The sequence below is a fragment of the Sus scrofa genome, chromosome 7 (assembly GCF_054392235.1).
Source record: "Sus scrofa isolate SSC_HxYL_T2T_F1_AM1 chromosome 7, Sscrofa_HxYL_maternal_Yorkshire_Landrace_v2.0, whole genome shotgun sequence".
Classification (NCBI taxonomy): domain Eukaryota; kingdom Metazoa; phylum Chordata; class Mammalia; order Artiodactyla; family Suidae; genus Sus; species Sus scrofa.
Genome location: NC_139389.1, coordinates 49,625,654 through 49,639,119, shown reverse-complemented (window position 1 = coordinate 49,639,119; position 13,466 = coordinate 49,625,654). Strand labels below are relative to the sequence as shown.

The following is a 13,466-nucleotide window of genomic DNA, read 5'->3' as shown; positions in this document are numbered from 1 at the left end:
CCTTCTTTCTGTTTCCGCCTAGCAGGATCTTTCCTAGATTTTCTATGTGACTGGCTTCTTTTTATCACCTCCCCAGAAATGCTTTTCTCACTATCCAACTTGTGGTATCTGCATCTTTACTCAGTCACTCCTTGTCACTGCACCATTGTTAGAGTCTGGCCATTGAATAGGATTTAATACTGCCTTATTTGTGTGTTTGTTGTCTGTACCTCCCTATAGAGTGCAAGTTCTAAGAGGGTAATATCTTTGTAAACTTGCTCAACAGAGACTAAGACAGTACCCTTGGTAGGCGCTCAGTAGATATTTGTTGAATGAATGAATGAGGGAGTGAGTGAATGAATGCATGCATGAAATGAGTTGTGAAATGTCGAATGCCGGAGAAGATCTGATTGTCCCAACTTGGGGTGTACAGTGTCTACTCTTGGATCATTCACGTCTGGCCAGGGTCTCTGATCACAGGGGTGGCCATCTAGAGACCCATCCCCATGTATCTTTGCAGCCCTTACAGCCATTGTAAGAGGGCCTGGACCTCACGGTACAGATGCAGACAGTGAGGATCAGAGGAAATAAGGGCCTTTCTCAGTTATTGAATCCTATCATTTTTCTATGTTGGCAGAATGTGCTTACTCTGTTCTTGTTGAAACATCTCTGTATCTGTCTTTTAAAACCAGGGGTGTTAACTCCATGTTGATAAATATTTCCCTTCATCTACACCTACTCTGTGTTAACACTGGTGTTGGAATTCTCATTTCCTCCTACAAGAAAGAAATATGGCCCAGATTTTGCTTGTGGGACAAGATGTTTCTGTTTTCCCACGCTAGGTTTTTTTGTTTTATTTTTTCCCTTTTTTGGCAGTACTAGTTTTTTTTTTTTTTTTTTTTTTTTTTTTTTTTTTTTTTTAACGATAACAGAATCTTGCTGTCCTTTTAGCTGCTAAAATCTTGGTTTAGCTAGATAGCTGTTTTGTCTGGTTTTGTTTTAATTAAGGAGTAGCCTTGGTTGCCAAATTCTGAAAATGGGATCCCATTTTAGTGTCTTCTTCTAGCTAAATGAAATCTTTAGCATTTGGTCATTTAATAGTGAAAGATGAGACTAATCAGTGACAAGAGTTCACATTGTTTTTAGCTAGTTGGAATTCATTCACAGCTTTCAGTCTAACATTCCTATTCACTAATTATTCAATTTTATTTGAGCTCCATCCAAAGAAATCCATGCCGTAACATATGCTTTCAAAGAGCAAAATAAAAAGGTGTTCGTACATTTGATATGGTAGCTATAGAGCATATGAAGCAAAGTATTAAGATTAATTCTGTTTTATTTCTTAGTCTTACTTTTCACAGAACTTATCTGAGAGTTCCTTAATAGGGAGATAAAGCATTAGAGACAGAGATAAGAAATTTAACTATGAATGCAGTTATTGTATATTTTAAATTTTCATTCTATGATAAAACTTTAATATAGTCACTCCAGCATTTTTTATTAGTTTTGCAGATTATATCTTTTTCTATTCTTTGACTTTAAACCTGTATATGCCTTTGTATGTAACGTGGACTTCTTGTCAATGGCATATACTTGGGTGTGGCTTTTTTAATCAATCTGATTATCTTTCAATTTATTTGTTTCGATCCTTTACATTTAATGCAACTATTGGTAGAGTTGGATTAAAGTCTGCTTACTACACTTCGGAGTTCTTGTTGTGGCCCAGCGGAAACGAATCTGACTAGGAACGATAAGGTCATGGGTTCCACCTCTGGCCTTGTTCAGTGGGTTGAGGATCTGGCGTTGCCATGAGCTGTGGTATAGGTCACAGGCATGGCTCGGATCCTGCATTGCGTGGTGTAGGCCAGCAGCTGTAGCTCCGACTCAACACCTAGCTTGGGAACTTGCATATGCTGTAGGTGCAGCCCTAAAAAAAAAAAAAAAAAAAAAAAAAAAAAGTAACGTCTACTACATTTGTAATTGTTTTATGTTTGTTCCATCTGGGTTTTTTGTTCCCTTTTCCTCTTTTTCTGTCTTTTGAACTAGTTGGAACATTTTTTTATTATTTCACTTTATCTCAATTATTGGCTTCCTTTAATAGCGCCTTTTAAAATTTTTACTAGTTGCCCTAGAGCTTGTACTATATATACACAACATTTTAATTAGTTTATCTTCCCATGTCGGATAAAAAATTCATCAGATTCTTGATCATTAGTATGCTTACTTTATAACCAATTGAATACTGGGGCTGTCTTTCAGTTTCCATGTATACGTTTTTCTTAATTACACTTATAATAATCATATAATAATAATAAATAATTACTGAGCATTTACTGTGAACCAGACACTATTATGAGAACTTTCCTATTTATTGACTCATTTGATCCTCATAATTACCCCATGTGGGGAGGTCCTGTCTACTTATCTCCATTTTACTGATGAGGAACATGAGGCAGGAAGAAGGCACCCCAGGTTGCAAGGCAGTAAGTGGCAACACTACTTTTATATCATGAAAAGAGTAGCATAGGGTTTAATCCATAAAAGGGAGAGGAGAATGCAGGCTTCTTAGTTGCTCAAGTTTTCATGCACAAGAAAGAGGAGCTGCATGCCCAGTATAGGATGGCAATGGTGACCCACACTGGCACATCCTATAGAAAGGAGTGCACCCCATCAGGGCTATGGGCTATTGCTTATTTGAACTGTACTGATTTTGTCATTTGTGTCCAATTTGAACATTTGTGTGGTTCTTGTGTGTGTGTGTGTGTGTGTGTGTGTGTCTTTTTAGGGCCACACCTGTGGCATATGGAAGTTCCCAGGCTAGGAGTTGAATTGGAGCTGCAGCTGCTGGCCTACACCACAGTCACAGCAACGCAGGATCCGAGCCGCATCTGTGACCTATACGAAGCTCAGGGCAATGACGGATCTTTAACCCACTGAGCGACACCAGGGATCAAACCTGCATCCTCATGGATACTAGTCAGATTCGTTTCTGCTGAGCCACAATGGAAACTCCGTGTGTCTTTAAAAAATAGTTTTATTAGCACTTTAAGAATAAGGTGTTGATACCCCATTCTACATCCATGCGTATTTAAATAACATTAAAATAAAAATGGCTGAAGTCAAGATTAGTGGTCCTTGAGAATTTTCATGTCTGTACATGGTTATGGACCCTTTGGTTCAAAGACTGGCCTCCTGAACGTGGGAGCATTGTCTCAGATTCCGTGATATTGCTCAGATGCACAAGGATGGTTCAGATCCTTATCGACTTTAGACAGCAAGCTTCATGCAAAGGTCCTTAACAACAGTGATGAGCCTCTGAGGTCTGTCTGTGTTTTATTCCTGTAACTTTGCTTTCCTGTTTCCAGACATTGCATAGAATCACGCAAAGAGGCTTCTGGAAGCTTCTGGTTCCAGCCCTGGATCTAGGAGAAATCACTCACCATCTCTCACTTCTCTCATCTAGTAAATGGGGATAGAACCAACCCTACAGGGTTATTGTGATATTAAATGAGATCATACAAATTAAATATTTGATACAGAGTAGGTTCTCAGGTGGTAACATTATTGCCTTTGCTAAGAGCAAGCTGCCTCAGGTATTTGCATTAGAAGGACCAGCACTGGGAGTTCCCATTGTGGCGCAGTGGTTAACGAATCCAACTAGGAACCATGAGGTTGTGGGTTTGATCCCTGGCCTTGTACAGTGGGTTAAAGATCCAGCATTGCTGTGAGCTGTGGTGTAGGCTAGTAGCTACACCTCCGATTAGACCCCTAGCCAGGGAACCTCCATATGCCATGGGAGTGGCTCAAGAAAAGGCAAAAAGACAAAAAAAAAAAAAAAAAAAAAAAAAAAGGACCAGCACTGGTGCTCTTGAGAGAGATGACCCGGAGAAACCAGGCTTTGGAATTGCATTACCCCTGTGTTTAGAAGAACATTGGTTTCTGCTCTAGACTAAATGTTTGTGCCCCCCAGCTGTGCCCAATTTATATGTTGAAAACTAGTCCCCATGTGGTATTTGTCGATAGGGACTTCGGCAGGTGCTTAGATTATGAGGGTGAAGCTCAGGGCATTAGTGCACTTATAAAAGAGATCCCAGCCAGATTTCTCACCCTTTTGTCCTGTGAGGGCACAGAGAGAAGAAGGCCATCTCTGAACAAGGAAGGGGACACCTCATCAGATGCCAAATCTGTCTGTGCCTTAATCTTGGACTGTCCAGTCTCCAGAATTATGAGAAACAAATTTCCGTAGTTTATAAACCAACCAGTCAACCAGACTTTGTTATAGCTGCAGAATGGACTAAGACCACTTCTACTCTTTTTTCAGCTGGGTAACTTTTTGTTTTTGTTTTTTGTTTTTTGCTTTTTAGGGCTGCCTCTGCAGTATAGGGAAGTTCCCAGGCTAGGGGTCAATTCAGAGCTACAGCTGCCAGCCTACACCAGAGCCACATCAACTTGGAATCTGAGCCACGTCCGTGACCTACACCACAGCTCACGGCAATGCAGGATCCCTGACCCACGAAGGGAGGCCAGGGATCGAACCCATATCCTCATGGATACGCGTTGGATTTGTTTCTGCTGTGCCACGACAGGAACTCCCGGTTGGGTAACTTTTAAAGTGAGTCCACAACTGTGATTAGTTTCTGTGATATTTACCAAAGTCAGGGAGACTCTCTTGGCCTGTGAGAATGTCAAGGGGTAGCCAAACAAGAAAAAGCACTGGGGGTGTAGCCTCCGAACAAACAGCACTGTGTTGTGAAAATGGAGCTTTTAGCACAGAATAATAAAGTCAATAGCTGAAGCCAGACCTCTGGGAACACAGTCCCTGGTTTGGTCACTACTGCCCTCCCCGCTGCCCCCCGCCCAACAACAGCAAGATGACTTTTCATTAGGTGGACATTGCCATGATGCCCCACCGCGAGTGACGTCTATGACACTTACATAAAATCAATCGTATTTACAAGCAAGACCGAGCGTCAGCTGAGTTGGGAAAGCGTGTTAACTATCTCACAGTGGTGAAGGAAAAGTCTGTTATCGATGAATTATTCTTAGTATTTGTCTTCCCATGTAAGCGGCCCAGAAGATCATTACATCTTGAAATCACACTGTTAACGTGGACACTCGTTCATGAAGCAGCAGCATCAGCTTTGTTAGGCAACTCATAGACGTGAGCAGTTCTCTGGGATAGGTGGGACCTTCAGGGCTTGGCTACAGCTTTTCAGCCAGCTTGACGCTGGGGCGGAATAGTAAGCAGGTAACATTTCTTTCGAGGTGTGTCCCTTACTTCCTTTCCCCTTTGGGGGGGACATCCTCCCTTCAGACTCTTAGTTCTTTCTCTGCCCACATGTTGGGGCTCAAAGAACCACAATCAAGAGACTTTCACAGGAATTGGATTGTTCTGATCATTATACAACTACAGAGGTGATCAATTCATTTGACTAAATAAATAAATAAAAAGAGATTTTCACAGAAAACTAGCATTTATTCCTTTAACTGCTTGCAGCAGGGAGCAGGTTGAAAATATGTCACTTCTCTGTCTTAATAAAGAGTATAAATGAAAAACATAGATTTTTCTTATCAACTCAGATAATGACTTTTTCCCCATCAGAATGCAGAGTGCCCATCGTGGCTCGGGGGAAACAAACCTGACTAGTATCCACGAAGATGCGGGTTCCATCCCTGGCCTCCCTCAGTGGGTTAAGGACCTGGCGTTGCCAGGAGCTGCGGTGTAGGTTGAAGACGAGGCTTGGATCCTGTGTTGCTGTGGCTGTGGCATAGGCCGGCAGCTATAGCTCCAGTTGGACCCCTAGCTTGGGAACTTCCCTATGCCACAGGTGCAGCCCTAAAAAAAGAAGGAGAGTGATATGGCCCTAGTGATAAATGTTTTAGACTGCACGGAAGAGTTCAAGTTTCATTTGGTCCTTCCGAGAATCTGAAAACATGATGTATTCTGTGCCTCTGCAGATGGGAAACCCTAGCACTTCTTAGCATCTGCCCTCCAGATGATTTTGGTTTGGGTTGATTCTGCCTGTCTGGACCGTGCAGGAACAACTTCGACTTGGGATTGGTTAGCGTACCTGTGTTCCATGGCAGATACAGGAGAGGAGCTGGTTCTGTCCACTCCCTTTCCCCATTCTGAGGGAGCTGTACTCTGATTATCCCCTTTCTGAGAGCAGCCTCATTCTTCCTCATTCCCTCTGAAGTGACAGGCGGCAGTGGCGTCTTCCCAGCTCCAGGGCCTGGCAGAGCCCATGCTGAGCCAATCAGTCTCTGCAGAACCTTGGCGCTGAAATCCTTTCTTGCAAAATTGGAGGCCCCACCGGGGTGCCTGCTGCAGGGAGAGGGTGCCAGCCAGCTCTGCAGAGCTGTGCAAGTTCAGAATCAGGCCCTTAATATGTAATCAAGGGACCGTAGAAGTGGAATGAAGGCTTTCTCACAAAGTTCTCTAGAAGAGAGTTCAAAAAATGAGTGGGGGAAAAAAAAAAAAAGGACTTAGGAGAGTCTTTCACTGTGGGGAAAGGAAACGAAGAAGAAATGTACAGTATTTTTTTGGTGGATGCATCAGAGTATAATGCAAACAGGCAGGATTTGACCTCTTCAGGGCTTGGCTTTGAATCTTCTCTGTGTGACTGGTTATCTATGTGGCTGTTCCATTAAAAGCAGAAACTGGTAGAGAAAAAAAATTTGCAGGAGACACTCTTTTTTTTTTTTTTTTTTTTTAAATGGCCATACCTGAGGCATGTGGAAGTTCCCAGGCCAGGGGTTGAATCTGATGAGCCACAGCTATGGCAGTGCAGGATCCTTTAACCCACTGTGCTGGCTGGGGATGGAAGCCTCGCCCACACTGTGACCCGAGCCATCGCAGTCTGATTCTTAACCCACCACACCACAGCGGGAACTCCTCCCCCAAATTCTGACTCCAGGTTTCCCAGAGATCCTGATGACATCCACATCTGTCTCCTGAGGTCCCGATCTGCAACGGCAACTGTGTATTGCATGTCTTCACATGGCCGTTCCAAAGCCACCACAGACAAAACAGATCCCCAGGGGTTTCATTGCATTATTCCTGCAAACCAGCTGCTTCCCCAGGTTGACTGAGAACCTGAGAACGTCCTGGCTCCTCCGTCCTTCTGTGCCCTAATTCCTGGCAGTATGGGTTTTCTGAGACTCTTTCCTCCTTAACATCCTTTGAAGGCTTCTCTCCTCCATGCCTTGCCACTGACTTGCCTGGACCCATACCCCTTTCTCTGGCTCACTACAGCCACCCCCGAGTGGGCTCTTCCTCTTATCTTTTTCTCTGACCTTCCAGTGCAGCCTCCATGTTGCAGATAAATGAATATTGCCTTTAAAAAATAACCTTAGGACATAAAAATGATCCCTGCTCATATCATTTTTTCTTAAGCCTCAGAAGATGCCTGGGAGACATAATGAAGAAAGTAGAAGTTTCTTATTTTCTTAAATAGAACCATTTAAAAAATAGGGATGCATTTCTTTCTAGTTAAAAAAACGCATGTGCAGGAATTCTCTTGCGGCTCAACAGGTTAAGGAGCCGGTGTTGTCTCTGCATCAGCTTGAGTTGCTGCTATGGCATGGGTTTGATCCCTGGCTCAGGAACTTCCAAGTGTTGCAGGTGCAGCCCGCCCCAAAAAAATTTTTTTTTAATTCATGCATAGGTGGGTGTTTTTTTTCCTAGTCACCATTGGGATCATGTCCCTGTTTCACTTTGTTTGATTTCTTCGCATGGTGTGTATATAATACATTATCCCATAGCATTAAAAATTACTTTAAAATATTATTTTGATGACCAACTTGTAGCCTGGAAAATAAAACAAAGGAGCCATAATTTAACTATTCCTCTATTGTGTAACGTGTTGTGTCCTTTTTTGAAAAAAATCTTTTCAATTAACACTAAGTGAATGGCTTTGTGGTTGAATCTGTAATTCTTACCTCTGTTATTTCCTTTGGATCAGTTGCTAGAAGTGGGATCATGAGGTTAAAGGGTATGAATATTTTTGAAGTTTTTGATATATTTTACCCAAGTGCATCTCAGAAAAGAGGTAACAGATTATTCTCTCTGTACTATTTGAGACCGACTGTCTCACTCACACTTGCCAGAACTGAATGTTTGCATTTAAGTAGTATATTTACTGATTCAATAATTGAAAAATGAAAGCTGGATATTTTCTAAATGAAGTTGAACATGTTTTCATATGTTTATGAACTCTAACTGGTTCTTGTTCTGTGACCTGCCTATTCATGTTTTCAGTTTTTTTGTATCAAGGTTTCGGTCACTTGATTATCATGATTAATATTATTATTTGTATGAGTGAGCAGTCATTCTGAAAGTCAAGCCTTGCTTTAAAAATCCTTTCTTGGGAGTTCCTGTCATGGCTCAGTGGTTAATGAACCCAACTAGTATCCAAGAGGACACGGGTTCAATCCCCGGCCCCACTCAGTAGGTTAAGGATCTGGCTGTGAGCTGTGGTGTAGCTCGCAGACATGGCTCGGATCCCACGCTGCTGTGGCTGTGGTGTAGGCTGGTGGGCAGCTACAGCTCCAATTCAACCCCTAGCCTGGGAACCTCCATATGCTGCAAGTGCAGCCCTAAAAAGACAAAATAAAATAAATAAAATAAAATAAAATAAAATTTCTTCTTTGTGCCCTCTAATTCTCAGGGCAAAGTTGAATCGCCTAGCTTGGCACACAGTGCCCCCTATTATCTTGCCCTTGACTGTCTGCCCTCCTGTGCCAAAACGCACACCAGGACACCACAGGCTCTTCTGAATCATCTCCAGTTCTCAAAATAACGTGTTTGTTCTTTATGCCTCATATCTGGGCAACATGTGCTTTTTTTTTTTTGCCCCAGTCACCATTTTCCACCTGCCTCCTGTTTTGCCAAGCAAACCGCTGCTCATCTTCCAACGCCCTCAAGAGTTATTTCCCTTGAGTGGGAACCCCCCTTGACCACGTGGCCTGAATTCAGTGTCCCTCTCTGTGCTCTTATAGCATCTGGGAGAAGCCTTTCTCTTAGCTCTCACCACACTCTATTGCCTTTCCTATTCTTAAAGAGAGTAAGACTTTTGTTTCTGCTTCCAGGGCCTAACGATACCTACAAGATAGTAGATAGGCAATAAAGATTGAAGAAATAGAGGGATGAATGGATGAAGCTATTGTTCTCCATCTAAAAAGGAGCTGTCTCTGCCCTGGGAAGTTTATCTCAACTTGAATGTCTTATTTGAATGTTTTAGTAATTTGTTCTGGCTCTTTCTCTCTCCAAGTAGGTAGAGCTCTAGTATTTTGCTAATTTATTAAAGCTCCTGTATATAGAATGTGTGCTTACCACATGTCTACTATCTATACTTTCCCATGAAGCTGTAGAAAAAGAATTCCTTGGCATGGATTTGATTATCTCCAAAATTCATTTACTATTAGGCATAAATATTTGGAAATTATAACTTCATGAGGTCAGTTATCATAGCATTTGATGTCTCAGCTTAGCTTTTTGTTTGTTTGTTTTGTTGCCCTTTTTTTTTTTTTAGGGCCACACCCATGACATATGGAAGTTCCCAGACTATGGGTCAAATAGGAGCTACAGCTGCCAGCTTATGCCACATCCACAGCAACACAGGAGCCTGCAACCTACACCACAGCTCACGGCAATGCCAGATCCCTACCTTCTTGAGCAAGGTCAGAAATTGAACTCACATCCTCGTAGGTACCAGACGGATTTGCTTCCACTGTGCCACAATGGGAACTCCCTCAGCTTAGTTCTAAGAAGAGCATAGATGCTGAAAACATAGAGAATGGCAAGAGGATGTGTGGATGGATGGATGGAAGGAAAATAGACCTGAAGCTTACTTGTTGAATGGAAAACATGTTCATTTGGAAAGATAAATTTACCTGTTGCTTTAGTCCATTCAGGCAGATCGGGTGGCTTATAAACAGCAAATATTCATTTCTGACAGTTCTGGGGGCTGGGAAGTCCAAAATCATAGTGCTGGCAGATTTGGTATCTGATGAGAGTCTGCTCTTCTTCATAGACTAGGGAGCGCTGTGGGCATCTCCTTCATAAGGGCACTGATCTCATTCACAGGGGCTCCACCCTCATAACCTAATTACTTCCAAAAGACTCCTAATACCCCCTCATTGAGCATTAGATTTCAACATATGAATTTGGGAATTGGTTGCGGCACAAATATTCAGATCACAGCTTTCTGTTATCTAAGAATGCTTCTGTATCGTTTCAGACCATTTGAGGTTCAATTAAATTACATGCTAAAATTAAAAATAATAATTAAAGCTCGAAAAGGGAAACTGACAAAATTTTGCTGCACAATTAGGACAAAAGCAAAAAAGAGAAAATCTTTCCCAAGAATCTATCAAAAGGATGGCATCATGAGAACATCCCTAAATCCATTAATCATCTTAGGGAGCCAAGATTCACTTTTTAAATGCATTTGTCTTGGAGAAAATTGAAATAATAATTGCATGCCTATAATTTACTTGATCAATTTGCTTAATGGTCTGGAGATCAACCAGTCTTTCAAGTATAGGTCGGACAAATTTGCCAGTGTCCGTAGCCTCACCTCTTTGTAGCTTTCAAGCACCACGCTTTTATCCTGTCCTCCCTACAGAAACAGGAAAGAAAGAACTGATGTTGGCCTTATACCAGTTGCCTGATAGACTAATCAGAATTTAGTGTAATAAGATTGCTGATGGGACCGTTTCAGGAGATATTTGCATTTTAAGCCTTTTAATTCCAATTTTGCAGTGTAAGAAATTTTAGGCATCAATAAGCATCAGAAAGATCTGACCCATTTGTGCTAAGTACTGTCTGCTCATTCATGCCTCTGAGCTTTTGCAAATGCTAGTCTGTCTGCCTAAAACAACGCTTTACCACTTCATATTCTCTCCCTAATCACTAGTGATTCTTAGTGGATAAAGCACGTGAACATGCCACTTTTTTTTTTTTTTTTTTTTTTTTTGGTCTTTTGAGGGCCGCATCTGTGGCATATGGAGGTTTCCAGGCTAGGGGTCCAATCAGATCTGTTGCCACCAGCCTACACCACAGCCACAGCAACTCGGGATCCGAGCCGCGTCTGTGACCTACACCAGAGCTCATGGCAACCGCAGATCCTTAACCCACTGAGCGAAGTCAGGTATCGAACCCTCAACCTCATGGTTCCTAGTCAGATTCGTTTCCGCTGCGCCATGGTGGGGAACTCCATGCCACCTTTTAAAAAGGATTCCTTCTAAGAGTTCTCACTGTGGCACAGTGGATTAAGAATCTGACTACAGTGGGTTAAAGATCCATCATTGCAGCAGCTGTGGCATAGGTCACAACTGTGGCTTGGATTCAGTCCCTGGCCGGAAAGACTTCCATGTGTTGAGGGCGCAGCCATTAAAAAAAAAAAAAAGAAGGGTCCCTTCTTAGACATGCCTAGGGCACAACAAAACTGCATTTCAGAGACAGGTGCATCCTTGGAATACATTGATGTCAGGAGTTCTAGCAAAGTAAGGCTGCAGAATTGTTGAACATTTGTGGTTATGAAATGAAATGTTTTGTTCTAAGTAAAGGTGACCTTGCCTGTAGGGGAAACACTCTAAGGTGGATATTTGTGTGAGTTTGTTCTAGTGATCAAGAAAAAGACCCAAGCTATTATTTCATTTCCCTCCTGAAGGACCCACCACTCTGAGCTTTGAAATCAAAACCCTGTGGTGCCTGGAGGAGGAAAAAAATCCCTGAAACTAGGGGCTCCAGGCTGCTCTGACTCTGTAGGCAACTGTCCCTCTGTCATTGGCCCCCTGTGCCTTAGCCCATAACTTACAAGATTTCATCCATCCAGTACACCTGGAATAGGCAGAAACAATATAACTCACACTTCTTGTAACTTGGCATAATGAAAACACAATCATTTCTTCTCATTTTTTCTCACCCCCTTCCTTCCTCCCACCCTTCTTGCTTTTCTTTAAGAAGCAAAAATTACACCAGTGAAAAAAATGGTTAATTATATTTAATGTCTTTCTGTTCAGCTGGATTCAGCACTCTTCATTCTATTGCTGAGTTTTTAAGATATAAATATAAATTTTAAAAAAGAGAGTTTCCACTGTGGCACCTTGGGTTAAGAACATGACTGCAGCTGCTGGGGTCAATGTGAAGGTTCAGGTTTGATCCCTGGCCTGGTGCGGTGGGTGAAAGGATTCAGTGTTGCCACAACTGTGGCTTGGATTCATTCCCTGGCCTGGGAACTTCTATAGGCTGCAAGTGTAGCCAAGAAAGAAAGAGAGAAAGAGAGAAAGAAAAAGGTAAAAATAAAAGATTTCTTAGAAACTCACTCATTAAACTCATCTCCTTATTTCCTCATGAAAGCACCTCTTGTCTTTTTCTCCCCTTCTCTGGACCCCAGCAAGCTGCCTTTCATGCCCCTGCACTTTAAGTCCTCTGACTCATGGAATTTCAATTTGTCCATTGGGTTCAGGGTGTCATTGGGCCACAGTGACTGGATATTGCTTTGTGAATCAGCCGTGGTCATACTTAATCTTATGTTTTTAGAGCAAGAGTTGTCAGGAAAGAGCAGAATAACATTTTTACTATTCCTTATGAATTTTAATCGGGATTCCAAATTATACCTAGAAATTTCATTATATTCTCAAAGTAGTTTTACTTAAACCCTATCATCATGATTTTACTACTATATTTCCTCATACTTATGTGGACTGGATGAGATGAGATGTCATCTTTCTTTCAGGCTTCCATCTTCATGTTTTGAGTCATGTATCTTTGACTAATGCCTATTAACTTGACAGCACCATATTAATACCATACTGCTCTAATGATTTATTTCCCTCTATGCTATTCCTGGGTTTGCAAGATAGACATCTCTTTTTTTCTTTTTAAAAAAAATTACATTAGACACAATGATTTACTAATATTTAAAATTGTTCTGCAGCAACCATTCATAGAAAATGTAAGGGTAGCATGACTATTATGAGAGGGGGAGAAAGAATTCAAATAAAGTTCAAATGATACAGAGTTTCATTTGTCACTGAATAGAACAATCAACTCAGAATAGACAAAGTGGCTTCCTAGAAGCTTTGCCCCAATTAGGCTTTCAGTACTTTTCTCTTTCTCATCATTTAACATCTCAGCACTGATTTATCATGTTTACTATACAAGATGTCATGATTATTAATTCCATCTACAGTGTTGGAATTTCTTTCCTAATTTGCATTACCTCAGGATTTGTTATATTGTTTCTGCCTAGTCCAGGTATACTGGATGGATGAAATCTTGTAGGTTACAGGCTAAGGCACACTGTAGAAAGAGAACTAAAGATGTATGTCTTGCATAAGCTGGAAGTGTATTTTTTTTTTCATAACCAGTGTGGAGGTAGCTGACAGACCCTGGTGGGTCAATAATAGCTTTACTCCACAGTGTCATCCAGGGATCCAGGCAGCAAGCCCTGACATGTTCCATATTTGGCTTCACCTCT

General features: G+C 41.7%; 1 protein-coding gene and 1 long non-coding RNA gene across 6 annotated transcripts in view; one reads left to right on the top strand and one right to left on the bottom strand.

Annotated features, from left to right (window-relative positions):
* RCAN2 (regulator of calcineurin 2) overlaps positions 1 to 13,466 on the top strand; it is a 303,837-nt gene that overhangs the window by 221,957 nt on the left and 68,414 nt on the right. The gene's annotated exons all lie outside the window — the stretch shown is intronic.
* On the bottom strand, positions 3,055 to 11,304 carry LOC146401568 (uncharacterized). The gene is made up of 3 exons (XR_014810242.1): positions 11,267 to 11,304; positions 3,598 to 8,424; positions 3,055 to 3,130 (listed from the first exon to the last, which is right to left on the bottom strand). It is a non-coding gene; the product is annotated as an uncharacterized LOC146401568 (long non-coding RNA).